We start from the raw sequence: 15,305 nt of genomic DNA, 5'->3' as shown, positions 1-15,305 counted from the left end.
TGCTCTCAACTCACCACCTCAGATGAAGTTGGGAGCTCTAATTATGTCTTTTCATTAAACACTAAGGTTTTTCCTTTTTACTTCATACCACTATCCCTACAGTAACTAAACCATTACTAGTTAGTTCAGTTCAGTTCAGTTGCTCAGTCGTGTCCGACTCTTTGCGACCCCATGAATCGCAGTACACCCCCTGTCCATCACCAACTCCCGGAGTTCACTCAGACTCATGTCCATCGAGTCGGTGATGCTATCCAGCCTCCACTTAATGTCTGTCCATCTGAATAAACTATGATTTCAATGGAATAAGGTACACTTGTCTTACTCACCTTTGTAGCCCAGGTCTCCTGTGGTATCTGACCTGTACAAGATGCTCACTGAACAATTACTGAAGAAATGGATGAAGGAAGCCTTCACTTGGTGCCATAGAAACACCCAGTTTTATCCTTTCAGTTTAGGGTAAAACAGCCTGAATCTCAAGGGCCCGTTTAGAATCAACTGTACTCAACTCACTGTATAATTTAGTAAAAATATGACAAGGAACCATTCAGCTTCTAGTAAATATCTATGCCAAAATAAACAATGTTTGGCTGCAATTCACACAAATTTTTGTATTACCAAAGATTGTTTACAACTGCAGAACTGGTAGCAAAAGATGCTTTCTAAATCCAGATGTGGACAGGCAACTGCTTTATCAGGTGTTTTTTTTTTTCTCTTGAAAATTTACTATGAGAATTAATGGAATCTCTACTTCCAGACATGACAAGGGCTATTTCTTATAGCTATCAGAAAGATCATATGCAATGAAGATGAAGTATATTATGAAACATGAACACAATTAAAATCAGAAATATGGAAGTTCTCTAGTGAAGTAGGGTCGGAGGCTCAAAGTTGCTCTAAACCCCACAACAATAAACAAGCTCAGACAGCCAACATGATCACTTTTATATGGAGCAGAGTGAGCATTTTGAGCTGATAGAATGTTCACCGTGGAGGAACATCTAGGTTTATACATTACAAACAGTGTAATTCAGGTTACTCTACTTGCCTTCTGAAGTCATGAAAAACAGCTTCATTCTGGGACAGGCCTGGTGTCAAGTGGACAGCTTAAACTCCCACTGTGTGCTAAAAAGGAAATAATGAGAACACAGGAGTGAAAAGCAAAGCTGCAAACCCTCATTACAGCAGGCACCAGACAGTTATCAAAAAGTTATACCAAACGATTTGAGACAATAACATAGGATTTTTCCTAACTTTGCTCAACAAATAATTATAGACTTTTATGTGCCAGGCATTGAGCATGGCTTTAGTGACAAAGACAGGCTTACATCTTCACTGAATTTACAAAATGTCTTCTGAAATACAAGCAAGCAGCACTAATTTCTAAAGAGCGTTGGTGAATGCTGTTTACTTGCTTGTCATTAATGAATTGCAAAAATGGCATGCCATGTGTCCCAGTCACTTAGAAAACTTTTCAAGAGTTGACATATGAGTGATCCAAATGATAAAGACTAAAAGAGTCCAAAACAGAGGCCACTCAAGACAGCAAGGTGGGGACGTTGTCATATTAGAGGTGGGGCTTGAGCCGGGATTTGAAAGAATAGAAAAGAAGGGAAAAGGGAGGAGGGAATATGACCTTGAGTAGAAGAGTGAATTGGACCGTGAGGCTGTGAGGAAAAAGAAGTGTAAGCAGGAGTCCTGATGGCATCAAGGAGAAAGGTGGGTTTGACTGACTCTTCAAATACCTTATACTTTACACTGTAAAGTTCTGAGCTTTCAGAGGAAAAGGTTGAAGAAGTCTCTGCATTAGAAAAACTAATCTGGTAGTAGTTTCTAAAATCTAGCTTGAAAAGTGGTGCCAGCTGGTTTAATTAGAATCTTCTGGGGCACTTTATGAATACCACAGATCCCAGGTCCTGCATGCCCTCATTCCTAGAAATATAGACTATAACTGAGAATGGATTTTTTTTTTTAACTAGTATCTTAAGTGATTTCCTATGTGATTCTGAAGCACAGCCAGGTTTGGGAAGAGCTGCTACCACAAGATGAAATGAAAGTTCTGACTGCACTGGCTTAGGAAAAGTGACCAGGGCCAGGCCTAGAGAGAGTTTAGCTTCCCTGAAAGACAGGCAGACTGCCCAATTTCAGTCAAACCTATGAGGTCTAATTGACATCTGGAAATATTTGTAGGAACTTTTGACCCCAAAAAGTACATTACTCTCACATTGCTGGGCTCATTGTTTAGAATAAAAGGTTTACTATGCAAGGACTCTAAATGAATCAAAAAAACTACATCTGCACATCTTGACTCCATCTGTTTTCTCCAATCCCCTTCCCATAAAGAGAAGACAAGTTCCTGGAAGGCAGAGAACCCACTCTCTGCTCAGTCTCAGCCCCTACAATGGTGTTAGCACAGACTAGGCAAGCAATCCTTCTTTTTTTTAAACAAATGAAGAAAAACCAGTCTTTTTGATCACTGAAAAAAGTAGCTGACATTCACAGATCTTTGGGAACCATGTCTAAAATACTCATTTCCCGGGTAAAGACCGAAAAAATTCAAATATGTCCATCATGAATACTGAATGCTTTTGTATACGCTTGAGGGTTTCAAGATAGGAAAGAAGCCTGGAAGAAACCTCAAAGAAAACAATGAGACAAGGCAACAAGGCAGCAAGAGTAGCAAAATCCTCATTGTGGGCTAATTTCAACCTGATTATGAAATGTCTACCATCTGTAGACATTATGCATTTCTGGGTTTTTTCACCTCCTAACATCTGCAACAGAATTTCTGGATCATAAAGGAATTTCTTTTCTTCCCCTTTAAGAGTTCTAGAAGTTTGAGAGACTATCTTTAAATATCCAGCATTATTATTTGAGAGTTAGTAGACCTCACATGGAGAAGGCAATGGCAACCCACTCCAGTACTCTTGCCTGGAAAATCCCATGGACGGAGGAGCCTAGTAGGCTGCAGTCCATGGGGTTTGCTAAGAGTCGAGCACGGCTGAGCGACTTCACTTTCACTTTTCACTTTCATGCATTGGAGAAGGAAATGGCAATCCATTCCAGTATTCTTGCATGGAGAATCCCAGGGACAGAGGAGCCTAGTGGGCTGCTGTCTATGGGGTCGCACAGAGTCGGACACGACTGAAGCGACTTAGCAGCAGCAGCAGCAGCAGCAGACCTCACATATCTATTTTTCTAAAAATGAGCAAGGCTAACATAGCTATATAATCAATTATTATTCCTTTAGTATAGATTTTTGAAAATTATCCTAATTTGGCATAGTTAGTTGAAATGACCATGTTGTTGAATTACCTGACTAGTTCCTTCATTCATGACTTTTAGGAGCATCAGCCTGACTTTAAAAAAAGAGGCCTGGAGGCCTGGAGAATTGACTCTGTGCCCAAAGTTTCAATGGTTACACAGTTTCAAAGTCACCATGACAACCAAGGGCTTTGCATCAAGAGTAAAGCAGTTATACAGAGTGAAGTCAGAAAGAGAAAGACAAATACCATATATTAATGCATATATATGGAATCTAGAAAGATGGTACCAACAATCCTACATGCAGAGAAGCAAAGCAGACATAGATGATAAGAACAGACTTTTGGACATGGTGGGAGAAGGAGAGGGTGGGATGATTTGAGAGAATAGCATTGGAACATACACATTACCATATGTAAAATAACCAGTGCAAGTTTGATGTATGATGCAGGGCACCCAAAGCTGGTGCTCTGTGACAGCCTGGAGGGATGGAGTGGGAAGGGAGGTGGCAGGGGGTTCAGAATGGAGGGGACACACGTTTACCTATGGCCAATTCATATTGATGTATGGCAAAAACCATCACAATATTGTAATTATCCTCCAATTAAAATAAATAAATAATATTTTTAAAAAACAGTAAAGCCAACAATACAATGCTTCCTCTCTTAAAACAAACAAACAAAAAGCCTAGGATTTAATGTGATTTAAACCTAGCACTTTTTCTTATATAGGCATTTTTCTTTCAGTAATCAAGAAGAAGCAACTTAATGAGAAACTCATTTTAAATTTTTGTGGATAAGATTGCTAATTTTAAATAATTCCATTTTACCAATTAAGAGAGATTAAATTGTCCTTATGACAGATTAGGATGGGAAAGCATAACATATAAAAATAAAGTACGTTTAGCTTCTCCAACACAAGTTTTTACTAGCATTGGTTAGGGGTGGCACCTGTCCCTGCAGGTAGGAGTATTTTTATTACATTGCACTGTTTAAAATCACCGGATCATGATAACAATACAAAGCAGACCGACCTAGTTTTATTATTGTTTTTAAATTCTCAACTGATAATGTTCTTTCCCCCCACTGACTGCACCTGAGGCAGCTGGCTCCCACCACCTCCACCCTTTGCCGTCCAAGATGGCTTCCCAGGTGGCACTACTGGTAAAGAATCCCCCTGCCAGTGCAGGTAGATGTAAGAGACACAGGTTTGATTCTTGGGTTGGGAAGATCCCATGGAGGAGGGCGTAGCAACCCACTCCAGTATTCTTGCCTGGAGAATCCCATGGACAGTGGAGCCTGGCAGGCTGCAGTCCATCGGACACAACTGAAGTGACTTAGCATGCACACACACAGAGTAAGGAGGTACACTTTGAGAAAACCCAATGACACAAATCCCTGCCACAAATATCATCACCAAGGGTAGCAATAATATTCAAGGATCACTGTAAAAACATCTGAGATATTAGTAAAGGGTATACAAATGGGTAACACTGAACGAAAAGCAGTTCAAAGCGTATCTTGAGTGATGTGTTTAATGAGAGAGCTCTGAGTATATTGCACATGAAAGTTACACAAACTAAATGAAAGACTATTCTAAGGGCAGCTCTTCAGCCTCCTCAGACCACAGGAACTGGCCTTCAATTTCCCGGATAGGATCAGGCCCAGGTTTGCCTCACCACCCATTTACTAATGTATACATCATTCATTGATAGATTAATATTTTAAAAGCATAGTGAAAGTAGATATACAGAATAAGTTCTATGATGCTGAAAGAACAGCTCAAAATGTGGCATGGAGAAAGGGTTCCCCTGCAGCTCACCCAGCCTCTTTGATTCCTGACTTTGCGCTGTTCAGGATGCCTGTCTTGGTCATCCATTCCTTCCAAAGCCCATCCTGTGTAGTAGGGAAAACACTTTGGTTTCCTGGGTAGGGATCCCAGGACCTATTTACTAGTCAGGTGTCACTGTCTTCACTCCCAATTCAGGTGTAACCCTCCTCTGAGGTATAAAATGACCATCACAAACACAGAAATTGACTTTGGCAACACATTCTTCCATCCTATGGTCAAGGATTCTTCTGTCCAGGTTTTCATGGTCAAAAAGTGAAGGTCAATGCTAAGTACTATATCCTCTTCTCAGAAAGTGACAATACAGTTTAGTCCTATCACGGGCTCTAAGAATGTGAAGAGACATGTTTAACTTTGTTTTGTCAGGTATTTCTGCAAAATCAGTAGAGCACAGAAGCCTTTTTTCTGTGGATCAGTATTCTGCATTCAGAACCAAGTGGAATTCAGATATTCAACCTTCCTTCTAAACATATTTTCTGAAACAGAACACACTTACAGAAAAGCTAGTACTCATATTTGGTTGTATAAATAAAGGAATGACTTGAATTATAGAATCCCAGAAGAAAAAGGCCAGGCTAAATGAGGCCAGACTTGAAAGTAGAAATCCATTATTGTATTTCTGGTGTTCATATATATGTTAAATTTAATAATGGTAGAATAATGTTGAATATTTAATCGTATGTACTCCACATACAGGCTTTCCCAGTGGCTCAGCAGTAAAGACTTCACCTGCAATGGAAGAGACCCAACTTCAATTCCTGGGTTAGGAAGATCACTTTGGAGAGGGCATGGCAACCCACTCCAGTATTCTTGCCTGGTGAATCCCATGGACAGAGGAACCTGGCAGGCTACAGTTCATAGGATCACAAAGAGTCTGAAATGACTGAAGTGACTGAGCACACACTCCACATACACATGGATATACAAAGCCCATGAGCATTTAATTGTTCATCTCAACGTTTACCCCCAAAGAAGTCTCTGGTTATGAATTCTTTTTTGAGTTGTAAATTACCAAAAGACTAAAAAATGAGTTTTTTATTCTCAATTTAAGTCAATGACAGTTTTTTAATGTATTTGAATTTAATCTCCAGTTTACAAACAGCCACACATTTCTTCAAATGTATGTGACCATTTAATAGGAAGTTTTAAAGTTTTGAGAATTCATGGGTATCAGTTTAATTAAGATGCTTTTTTAACACATTTCTAACCACCTGTTATTCTGACACTACATTTAGCAGATGTTATCTGTGAGGCCAATTAGTTTTTTTCATCCAAGAAGGGTGTGGGAGGTGACAGATTATTGTTGCCATGCAAGAGCAAAACTTCACATTCATTACTCTCAATTTAAAGCCTATTTTTTCTGGCACCTTTAATTTTTTCTGTCATATTCTTTCCTTTACCCTTTATAACAACTTCCATTAGTGGACTTTCTCTCCTTGGGAGCTGTTAGTTACAAGATGCCCTGAATCAGATGTCATCAGTTAATACGACATTCATCTTCTTGCAGGATTAGAAAAACCACCAAATAATGATTAGAGACAGAGTGTTTTTAGATATCCTAACCATATATCTCGATTCAATATTGATTTAAGTGATTAATTTTTCTATGATGATACAGCACCCTGACCAAATATAATGCTTACAAGGAGCATTAATCATAGTTTACAGTTTTCTTATAGGTATGATGGATGGTGAACATTTTATAAATCAATAAATTGACAAAAAAGTATTCAAGACTAGAAATATGGGAGCCCACACATGACTTGCTCAATTTTTATATGTTTTTAAAATTTCAGCAATCTCTCAATTATATACTGCATTTCAGTTTATATTTAAGGTTTTCTTTTATCAGCTTGTTTTCAACAATATGGAGCCATAGAAAACAAGTTCAAAACTTTAATACAATGTCAAACTGAAAGTAATAGCTAGTAGGGTGATTTATCCAGAGAAAACAATATTTTAAGTACAACTGCATAAAAATGATCTGTATATGTTTCATTTCCTTGGAGAACAGTCAAGATTTAAAGATTAAACCTAAAGTATAGTGGGCAGAAATAGATCAAGATTTTGCTAAGAAAACAGAGATACTGAGACAATAGAGGTTTCTTCTCACAATTCTACATGATCATATTTCTTTTTATTGTTTTGTTTTATTCTTTATACTAATTCACACCATTTTTTTATTATTATTTTTATTTATTTATTTATTTTTAATTTTATTTTATTTTTAAACTTTACATAATTGTATTAGTTTTGCCAAATATCAAAATGAATCCATCACAGGTATACATGTGCTCCCCATCCTGAACCCTCCTCCCTCCTCCCTCCCCACACCATCCCTCTGGGTCGTCCCAGTGCACCAGCCCCAAGCATCCAGTATCGTGCATTGAACCTGGACCGGCATCTCGTTTCATACATGACATTTTACATGTTTCAATGCCATTCTCCCAAATCTTCCCACCCTCTCCCTCTCCCACAGAGTCCATAAGACTGTTCCATACATCAGTGTTTCTTTTGCTGTCTTGTACACAGGGTTATTGCTATCATCTTTCTAAATTCCATATATATGCGTTAGTATACTGTATTTATGTTTTTCCTTCTGGCTTACTTCACTCTGTATAATAGGCTCCAGTTTCATCCACCTCATTAGAACTGATTCAAATGAATTCTTTTTAATGGCTGAGTAATACTCCATTGTGTATATGTACCACAGCTTTCTTATCCATTCATCTGCTGATGGACATCTAGCTTGCTTCCATGTCCTGGCTATTATAAACAGTGCTGCGATGAACATTGGGGTACACGTGTCTCTTTCAATTCTGGTTTCCTCAGTGTGTATGCCCAGCAGTGGGATTGCTGGATCATAAGGCAGTTCTATTTCCAGTTTTTTAAGAAATCTCCACACTGTTCTCCATAGTGGCTGTACTAGTTTGCATTCCCACCAACAGTGTAAGAGGGTTCCTTTTTCTCCACACCCTCTCCAGCATTTATTGCTTGTAGACTTTTGGATCGCAGCCATTCTGACTGGTGTGAAGTGGTACCTCATAGTGGTCTTGATTTGCATTTCTCTGATAATGAGTGATGTTGAGCATCTTTTCATGTGTTTGTTAGCCATCTGTATGTCTTCTTTGGAGAAATGTCTATTTAGTTCTTTGGCCCATTTTTTGATTGGGTCATTTATTTTTCTGGAGTTGAGCTATAGGAGTTGCTTGTATATTTTTGAGATTAGTTGTTTGTCAGTTGCTTCATTTGCTATTATTTTCTCCCATTCTGAAGACTGTCTTTTCACCTTGCTGATAGTTTCCTTTGATGTGCAGAAGCTTTTAAGGTTAATTAGGTCCCATTTGTTTATTTTTGCTTTTATTTCCGATATTCTGGGAGGTGGGTCATAGAGGATCCTGCTGTAATTCACACCATTTTCTTATAAATAATTGATTTTTTAATTTATTTTGATATAATTTTAATTGTTGCCAATTTCATCTTGTGTATTTTAGTTCCATATTTTATCCTTCTTGTTGGAGTCTAAGAATTACATGTATTAAGTTCCAGAAGGCTTTCTACACTTTCAGCTTAGCCTGTTTCTAACATCAGGAAATTGTCTACATTTTTCCAATGGCTGCTCCTTCCCTGGAGCAAATTTTCCAAAGGCAGAATTTTGAGCAGCAGCTCCTTCATCTTGACATGTAATGGAATGGAGCTTCTAAATACATGGAACCGGAAAGGGGATTTCAAGGTGAGAACAGGGTCATATCATTTGTTTCCTGCACCTCTAGCTAGTGCTGCTACAATAGAGCACAATTATGTGAGGACAAATATCATGATAAGAGGTGATGCATGACCAGTCTCATATTCACGACACATGTAGCTCTTGAGTTCCCAAAACCCCAGGCTGATCTGCCCAGTGAGCAAGGAGGAAAATGGTGTCTACTGCCTATCAGCAGACAGTAATCAAGGACTGACCCCCAGACAGCATGCTTGATCTTAGGGAAAGACTCTTGGAAATATATCTGAATTTAAAAATGTTACTTCTCTGAGTTTTGCATTTAACTGGTCTCTTCTAAGAGTTTTCAAAAAACAGCCCAGTACTTGAGAAAAAAGAAACTGAAAATTCTCTTATGCTCCCAATGATATCCCAAACACAGGATTCATTTATCCTTTGGGGGTACCAGTTTAATATTAGAGAAGGCAGCTTGAAAATATTATTTTATGACATCAGCTTTTCATTGTGTTTTATTCACCACTTATCCAAGACATACTATGTAACAGGCATTTGCTTTACACTGAACACTGAAAAAGAGGATAAGACAGTCCCTGTTCCCAAGGACTGCAGAGTCTAGGAAGAGAAGTAGACAAGAATACAGATGCTTTGGAATAGAAGCGATGGTGCTGTGACTCAAAAACAAATAAAGAACTGTAAATGTTTAAGGTCTGAGAAATTATTCTGCCAGAGGAAGTCAGAGAAGACTCCACAGCGGAAGTGAATTTGAACTGAGTGTTAAGGAATTAGTAAAAGTTTTCCAGAAGAGGAAACATGTTTCAAGAAGAAGAATGTGTGCAAAAGCAAAGTCATGCCAAAACCTGGGATATCTTAGGAATGACAAAAAGGTCCCTGAGGGGTGTTTAAGGATTAAAACAGGGGCAGGAGATGAAAGTGAAGCAGATAGATGTAGAGCAACAGTTAACATCTGTTGTTTGCCTGTTGTTGGATTTTTTGAGTAAGCAGCCCCCTATTACTGCTAGCTGGGAAAGCTGACTATACCTTGTTTTTTGCTCCATTTGTGGACAGGTGAGCCAGGCCTGGCCAGAGGGCTCCATACGCTGGACTAAGGGATATGTCCAGGGATCCATGTCTGACCCAGCCTGGGCCAATCAGAATCCTCATCAGGGCTATGAGCAGATACCTCTTCAGGTGTGTAACCTGTTCAGTCACAAAGGGCCTGTGCTCAACAGATTTAAATGGTTTGGTTTAATGTTCTGTACTTGCCATTTTGAAATTCTTAATAATTTTATCTTTGAGCTTGTGTTTTGTAAGAGAAGCCCAATGGGACAATGACCATACACATGAGCAGAAGAAATATAAACTTCATTTTCTGTATAACATTTATGATGCCCATCAGCATAGCATTCCAGTGGACCTAAAATGTGTGATAATTCTATGAGATTCAAAGTGAGTACAAAGTAAGTATGTTATATTTAAAACAGAATAAATGACAACCCCAAAAGGCCATGTTTTCCATATTAGCCAGAGCTTACTTTCAATGCAAAAGGAAAGCAGCAGCATTTTACAAAACAAGATTGAAGAACTTCATCATATTCTTTCATACATGAGTTACTTCCCTCTATTAGACAAACTCACTGAAAATGATGACACAGAAGGAAAAAAATTCATAATTCCCTTTCCTTTCAGTTCTTCCTTACTCATCAGTAAGCTGAAGAGCATTGGTAGAATGTAACAGTATCAAGAAGTGAAATGAAAACAATTGAGTTCATTTTATACAACATTTCTACTGATCTACTAAAAACAAAATACATATACACATATGAAATAAAATTATGCTATTTTGGAGCTCCCATTTTGAGTTAAATGCATTGAAAACTGGCATTGCACAATATAAATGGTAAGATTCATATTCATAATTTAAATTAGTTTTATAACTTCAAATGATGAAATATTTATAAAAAGGTATAAATAATACTGGTGAAAAGTAGGAAAATATCAATATAAATGAATGAGCTTATACATAACACCCAGTTTAAAAATTTCTACCAGTGCCTTTGAAGCACCATAAGACCTCCCAAATCTCCACCCCTGACCACTCCCACACACCCAACCCAAGGTATCCATCTGAACTTTGTAATTAGCCTTCTCTTGCTTTTCCATATAATTTAGTAGCTTTCCCTGGTGAACTGTAGAAGAGGAATTGGAGGAGGCTAATCTGGAAGCCAGGCTTCCCTGGTGGCACAGAGGTAAAGAATCCACCTGCGAGTGCAGATTTTAATTCCTGGGTTGAGAAAACCCCCTGGAGAAGGAAATGGCAACCCACTCTAGTATTCTTGCCTGTGAATCCCACGGACAGAGAAGCCGGGCAAGCTACAGTCAGTGGGGTCACAAAGAGTCAGAGATGACTTAGTGACTAAACAACAACAACAATCTGGAGCCAGGAGATCAGACAGGAGAAAAGTCTGAGTTCAACTGAGCATAATTTGTGAGTGCTTGGTGTAGTCACCAGATCATGTTTTGTCAACTAAAATGTGGGCAACAAATTCATAAAGTGACATTTTTTCACAAGTTAAAAAACAAAGCATCTTTGTCCTTTTTTATGGGCAACTATTACCCCATGGCCCAGTTACTCAAGTCTAGAAATGAACTTTGGGCTTAGGCCCAAGGCACAGAGGTTCATGGATTTGCTACCTGCCTCATCAGTGGCAGTGAGAAAGGGAAGTAGAAAAGAAGAGGAGGAAAGAAGGGGAAAAGACATAAAGCAGTTTCTTGTCTCATGCTACATTATCCTCTCTCAACATGTTAAAAGCTAGCTGATACATAATATGGTGCTTCTCATGACTTTATGTATAACTGTCCTTCTCTTTCTATCAAATCCATTTTCAATAAATCAGAGGACTAAAAAAAGAAATAACCCAGATAAATGATTCCTAACTGTAAAACTTTGTGCAGTGTGGCACTTAGAGGTATGCAGAAACTGAGTTCCCTAGTATAAGTGCAACCTTCCTTGCACTTATAAGTGCAACCTTCCTTGCACATTCTTGCAGGCTCACAGAATAAGAACTTCTGCTCTAGCTGTAGAAACTGTAGTTATATGGATCCTACCCACTGGCTTCTAGGAGAAGGAGCAAATTTTCTGTGGTTTGTGCTGAGAGCCTGATGTCCTTTGCCCACTCTTTACTGCTGGGTAGATCAGCAATGTAAGGCTGCAAGTGGCCTCTCACTCAGTGTGCATTGGGCCACTGTCTTTCAAGAAGATAGCAGGAAAATAGCACTCTGTAGGCACAATCTATCCACCACAAAGGTCTCAGCAGCTACACTTGGAAGAAAGGGGAATAGGAAGCCCATTTTGGCCCCACATCTAAGTCTAGTCTTGTTTTGCATTTTTTTTTCCTCAGTGTCCATTTCCTGTATCTGTTTCCCAGTTGATTCAAAACTCAGCTGTAATAAACTGATTGACCCCTTCAAATCCCAACACTCAGCATCCCTCACATTATATAATTCAGTTAACCAACTTATAAGACTGTCTTTTAAGCACAGAAAATTTTCCCTTCTTGTGAAGAAAATTAAATGGTACAAAAAGTCATGTAACATAATTCTAAGGAGTATACAAAACACATATATGTACATTCTTAATATGAAAATTTATTTTCTGCCTAACTTATCAAGTCTTCAATAAAACAATACTATTCTTTACCTTCCCACTTTTCTATAAGCCATGACCTCCTAAAATACAAGTTCAGGATTTGTAATGCTCTCCAGACTTCATGAAACAATCTCCAATACTTAAGTCAGCAAAACAAATTTACCAGTGAGCAACCTAGGAGATGCCAGCATCAATTAAAAATAAGTGGTATAAAACAAACTGATGAAGGATAATTTTGATGCAATACCATTTCAGCTTATATAATGCCTTCCATCTCTGAAAATAAACAGACCTGAACAACCAAAAAAGAAAAAAAATTTCCCTAAGAAACAAACATTTGTTCCATTCAATAAATATAAATGGCTTTTATATTATCTGAAAGGGTTCAGTCAAACAGAAATATTGGCTTGAATCACAACATTTGAATATTTTGGCAGACTGCTTTTAAACCACTTCCTTACATGATTTAATAAAATGGTACTACCATTGGAAAAACAATGGAACAGAAAACTTTGCAGCATATAATTGAGTTACCATAAAATGTAAATAAGCTTTATTATGCTAATGGTTTATATGGAACTTATCCCTAATGCCCCTGAAATTTTATATTTTAAAATGAGTTTTAAAATAACATGACTCCAAAAGCTACAAAAAATCATTTTCTATTTTAAAACTATTATCTCAATTCAATAAGGAAAAGCTGTTTCTAAATAAGTCATCAGAAACCCTTATGTACTGAGTACTTTTCAGGGCCAGTTTCCCACTCCCCATCCTGAGTTTAAATTACTTTCCTTTATTCCTATTATGATTGCTCCAAATCTTCTCAAACACACTGCTCAAACACATTGCTCAAACACACTGCTCTGTCCTCTACCTAACTAGTGGTGAGGAACTTGTGATACTGAGACTTACAGGCTCTCATATTCTTTCCTCTCCTCCCAAAATTTTCTATCTTCAAACATCCTCTTTTTCCTTCCCATTTCTGTGTTCTTATTCCAGACTAACCCCCAGAAGCTCTTCCCTTATTCCACCTTCCTCTCTACCTGTTTCAATTCCCTGCGATCCACCTCCCACAGCAGCCTCAACATGGACTTCTCCCCCTTCACCTCTGCTAAAAAAAAATTCAGTCAAGTAAATTTGAAGATCTAATTGGCTTTATTCAGCCATTCATGAATTGGGAAGCATCCCATCTAGTAAACAGAAGGGCACTCTGAAAGGCTGTGAATTGAGTGCAATTATGCAGTAGTCTGAATAATCTTTGGCACTGCCTTTCTTTGGGATTGGCTTGAAAACTGACCTTTTCCAGTCCTGTGGACCCTGCTGAGTTTTCCAAATTTGCAGGCAGCACTTTCATAGCATCATCATTTAGCATTTGAAGTAGCTCAGCTGGGAATTCCATCACCTCCACTAGCTTTGTTCGTAGTGATGCTTCCTAAGGCCCACTTCACTTTGCACTCCAGGATGTCTGGCTCTAGGTGAATGATCACACCATCATGGTTGTCTGAGCCATTAAGATCTGTTTGTATAGTTCTTCTGTGTATTCTTGCCACCCCCTCTTAATATCTTCTGCTTCTGTTAGATATATACCATTTCTGTCCCTTATTGTACCCATCTTTGCATGAAACAGTCCCTTGGTATGTCCAGTTTTCTTAAAGAGATCTCTATTATTTCCCATTCTATTATTTTCCTCTATTTCTTCACACTGTTCACATAAGAAGGCTTTCTTATCTCTCATTGCTATTCTCTGGAACTCTGCATTCAGTTGGGTATATCTTTCCCTTTCTCCTTTGCCTTTTGCTCCTCTTCTTTTCTCAGCTATTTGTAAGGCCTCCTTAGACAACCACTTTGCCTTTTTAAATTTCTTTTTCCTGGGGATGGTTTTGGTCACCTGTACAATGTTACAAATCTCCATCCATAGTTCTTCGGGCACTCTATTAGATCTGATCTCTTGAATCTATTTGTCACTTCCACTGGATAACCATAAGGGATTTGATTTAGGTCATACCTGATGGCCTAGTGATTTTCCCTACCTACTGCAATTTAAGTCTGAATTTTGCAATAAGGAGTTCATGATCTGAGCCACATTCAGCTCCCCATCTTGTTTTTGCTGACTTTATAGAGCTTCTCCATCTTTGGCTGCAAAGAATATAATCAATCTAATTTCAGTATTGACCATCTAATGATGTCCATGTGTAGAGTCATATCTTGTGTTGTTGGAAGAGGGTGTTTCTTATGATGAGTGCATTCTCTTGGCAAAACTGTTAGCCTTTGTTTGCCCTGTTTCATTTTGTACTCCAAGGTCAAACTTGCCTGTTACTCCAGGTATCTCTTGACTTCCTACTTTTGCATTGCAGTCCCCTGTGATGAAAAGGACATCTTTTTTTGGTGTTAGTTTTAAAAGGTCTTGTAGGTCCTCATAGAACCATTCAACTTCAGCTTCTTTAGCATTAGTGCACCTTGGAAGAAAAGCTATGACAAACCTAGACAACATATTAAAAACAGAGACATCACTTTGTCAACAAAGATACATATAGTCAAGCTATGGTTTTTCCAGTAGTCATGTATGGATGTGAGAGTTGGACCATAAAGAAGGCTGAGTGCCAAAGAATTGATGCTTTTGAACAGTGGTGTTGGATAAGACTCTTGAGAGTCCCTTGGACTGCAAGAAGATCCAACCAGTCCATCCTAAAGGAAAATCAACCCTGAATATTCATTGGAAGGACTGATGCTGAAGCTAAAGTTCCAACACTTTGGCCACTTGATGTAAAGAACCAACTCATTAGAAAAGACCATGATGCTGGAAAAGATTGAAGGCAGGAGGAGAAGGGA

General features: G+C 38.4%; 1 long non-coding RNA gene across 1 annotated transcript in view; it reads right to left on the bottom strand.

Annotated features, from left to right (window-relative positions):
* Positions 1–897: 897 nt before the first annotated feature.
* Positions 898–15,305, bottom strand: part of LOC132346109 (uncharacterized) — a 47,130-nt gene continuing 32,722 nt past the window's right edge. Inside the window, exon 3 of the long non-coding RNA XR_009495813.1 lies at positions 898–1,122. This is a non-coding gene — a long non-coding RNA (uncharacterized lncRNA). The remainder of the gene's footprint in view (positions 1,123–15,305) is intronic.

The sequence above is a fragment of the Bos taurus genome, chromosome 9 (genome assembly GCF_002263795.3).
Source record: "Bos taurus isolate L1 Dominette 01449 registration number 42190680 breed Hereford chromosome 9, ARS-UCD2.0, whole genome shotgun sequence".
Classification (NCBI taxonomy): domain Eukaryota; kingdom Metazoa; phylum Chordata; class Mammalia; order Artiodactyla; family Bovidae; genus Bos; species Bos taurus.
The sequence above is the reverse complement of the archived record's forward strand: the minus strand, read 5'-3'. Positions and strand labels throughout refer to the sequence as shown.